The sequence below is a fragment of the Scyliorhinus canicula genome, chromosome 20 (assembly GCF_902713615.1).
Source record: "Scyliorhinus canicula chromosome 20, sScyCan1.1, whole genome shotgun sequence".
NCBI lineage: Eukaryota > Metazoa > Chordata > Chondrichthyes > Carcharhiniformes > Scyliorhinidae > Scyliorhinus > Scyliorhinus canicula.
The window spans coordinates 93,660,643-93,664,123 of record NC_052165.1 but is presented as its reverse complement, the minus strand read 5'-3'; positions in this window follow the sequence as shown (position 1 = coordinate 93,664,123).

The following is a 3,481-nucleotide window of genomic DNA, read 5'->3' as shown; positions in this document are numbered from 1 at the left end:
CCTCCCCCCCTCACCAAACCCTCCCCCCTCACCCAAACCCCTCCCCCCCTCACCCAAACCCCTCCCCCCCTCACCCAAACCCCTCCCCCCTCACCCAAACCCCTCCCCCCTCACCCAAACCCTCCCCCCTCACCCAAACCCCTCCCCCCCACTCACCCAACCCCTCCCCCCCTCACCCAACCCCTCCCCCCCTCACCCAAACCCCTCCCCCCCTCACCCAAACCCCTCCCCCCTCACCCAAACCCCTCCCCCAAACCCCTCCCCCCCACTCACCCAAACCCCTCCCCCCCACTCACCCAAACCCCTCCCCCCTCACCCAAACCCCTCCCCCCTCACCCAAACCCCTCCCCCCCCACTCACCCAAACCCCTCCCCCCCCCACTCACCCAAACCCCTCCCCCCCCCACTCACCCAAACCCCTCCCCCCCCCCACTCACCGTGGCTGTAGATGTTGCCCAGCTCGTTGTGGAGGTAGAAGAGGCTGCGGACGCACTCTCGGAGGGGGGAGGCGGGCCGGTAGCCGCTCAGCACGAACTGGTTTGAACTGCAGGTGGGGGGGGCTGCTGGCCCAGTCCAGGAGCTGCGGCCCGCTCAGGACCACCATGTGGGGGGGAGACAACCGAGAGAAACCCCCCCCCACCCAACCCCCCGTAAACCCCGCCCGCCCGCCGGGGGGGGCGGCAATATTAATATATAGATTTTTAAAAAATAACAAATTAAAATTTCGACCGTTTTTTTTTCAAATTTTCCTCCCTCCTGTCCGTTTTTTTTTCAAATTTCAACGGTCGGCGCGCGCGGGCGGCCGGCGCGGGCTGTGGCCCACTGCGCCTGCGCGCGCGCGCTCCCACACTGAGGGGGGTCGCGGCGCGCTCCTCTTGTCTCGCCTCCCCGGCTCTCCTCCTCCTCTTGTCAATCACCCCCCGAGTGCCCCCACCCACCCCGCGGATGTTCTCCGCCAATCGGGTACCAGCAGGGTACGCTTTCGCCCAATCGGCCCTGCCCGCTTCCCGAGCCCCCGCCCCTCTTTGCGTGCCTAACCCCGCCCCTTTCTCCTGCCTCTCTCTCTCTCTCTCTCTCTCCCCACTCGCGCCAGGAGGCAACGCGTCTGTTACATCACAAAACGCGTGGTCACCATCGGCCCGGCCAATCGGAGGGAAGGTCATCCCTCACGCTGGCCCTCACGCGGGCCGGGCGGCCGCTCATTGGGCCGCCGCCCCTAGCTACCGGCTGCTAAGCTGACCAATCGGGGTTGGGCGGTGGGAAGATACACTGGTTGCCTGGGCTGGACGGCTCCTCCATGGCGTTGCTTACCAGGGCGTCAGGATCGAGTGTCATAGAATTTACAGTGCTGAAGGAGGCCATTCGGCCCATCGAGTCTGCACCGGCTCTTGGAAAGAGCACCCTACCCAAGGTCAACACCTCCACCCTATCCCCATAACCCAGTAACCCCACTGAACACTAAGGGCAATTTTGGACTCTAAGGGCAATTTATCATGGCCAATCCATTTAACCTGCACATCTTTGGACTGTGGGAGGAAACCGGAGGAAACCCACGCACACACGGGGAGGACAGTGACCCAAGCCGGAATCGAACCTGGGACCCTGGAGCTGTGAAGCAGTTGTGCTATCCACAATGCTACCGTGTTCCCAGCCCAACCCCCCCATTCTGCAATGTGGGAATAAGGGTGGCGGTGGGAGGGGGTTTTCCACTCCTGCCCTGGGTCCCTTTGTGGATCAAGCCAGCAACCTTTCCATTTATAGGGGCTGTTTAGCACAGGGCTAAATCGCTGGCTTTGAAAGCAGGCCAGCAGCATGGTTCAATTCCCGTACGAGCCTCCCCGAACAGGCGCCGGAATGTGGCGACTAGTGATGTCTAACTATTGTCTGGTATAAGTTCAGTGTAACCTCCTTGCTCTTGTACCCAATGCCCCTATTAATAACGCCCAGAACACTCTGATTCATTAACTGCTGTTTCCTACCTTCACTGATCTATACACATATACACTTGGGTTCCTCTGCTCCTACACCCCTTTAATAATTTTACCCCTTATTTTATATTGTCTCTCCATGTCCTTCCTACCACAATGCATCACCTCGCACTTCTCTGCATTGAACTCTATCTGCCACCTCTCTGCCAACTTGCCTCAGTCCTTTTGAAGTTCTACACTGTCTTCTTAACAGTGTCCAGGTTTTGTGTCTTCCGCAAACTCCAAAATTGTCCCCTGAACGCTAAGATCTAGATGATTAATATATATCAGGAAAAGCTAGGGTCCCGATTGCTGCTCCCCTGGGGAACATCATGACCAACCTTCTTCCGGCCTGCAAAATGCCCATTGACCATTACCCTGTGCTTCTGATTATTCAGCCAATTTTATATCTGTATTACTGTCCATTTTATTCCCTGAGCTATAACTTTTCTCTCAAGTCTCTCATGTGGCACTATCTCAAATGTCTTCTGAAAGTCCGTCAGTATACCACGTCAGTAGCGTTACCCTCGTCGACGCTCTCTGCTGCAGCCTCAAAAAATCAGGCAAATTAGTTGGAACGATTCTGAAAGAATGTTCCCGATGGTGGGGGAGTCCAGAACTAGGGGTCTTAGTTTGAGGATAAGGGGTAAACCTTTTAGGACTGAGGTGAGTAGACATTTCTTCACCCAGAGATCGGTGAATCTGTGGAATTCACTCCCACAGAAAATAGTTGAGGCCAAAACGTAGTGTAATTTCAAGAAGGAATTAGGTACAGCTCTTCGGGATAAGGGGATCAAGGGATATGGAGGGAAGACGGGATCAGGGTATTGAACCTGATGATCAGCCATGATCCTAATGAATGGTGGAGCAGGCTTGAGGGGCCGAATGGCCTCCTCCCGCTTCCATTTTCTATATTTCCATGTATGTTGGCAGTTAGGGGATAAGCAGCGGCATTCTCTGCCAGCGCGATTCTCCGTTTGGGGACAGTGTAGAGGGAGCTTTACTCTGTATCTAACCCCGTGCTGTACCTGTCCTGGGAGTGTTTGATGGGGACAGTGTAGAGGGAGCTTTACTCTGTATCTAACCCCGTGCTGTACCTGTCCTGGGAGTGTTGATGGGGACAGTGCAGAGGGAGCTTTACTCTGTATCTAACCCCGTGCTGTACCTGTCCTGGGAGTGTTTGAAGGGGACAGTGTAGAGGGAGCTTTACTCTGTATCTAACCCCGTGCTGTAATTGTCCTGGGAGTGTTTGATGGGGACAGTGTAGAGGGAGCTTTACTGTATCAAATCCCATGCTGTATCTGTCCTGGGAGTGTTTGATGCAGACAGTGTAGAGGGAGCTTTACTCTGTATCTAACCCCGTGCTGTACCTGTCCTGGGAGTGTTTGATGCAGACAGTGTAGAGGGAGCTTTACTCTGTATCTAACCCCGTGCTGTAATTGTCCTGGGAGTGTTTGATGGGGACAGTGTAGAGGGAGCTTTACTGTATCAAATCCCATGCTGTATCTGTCCTGG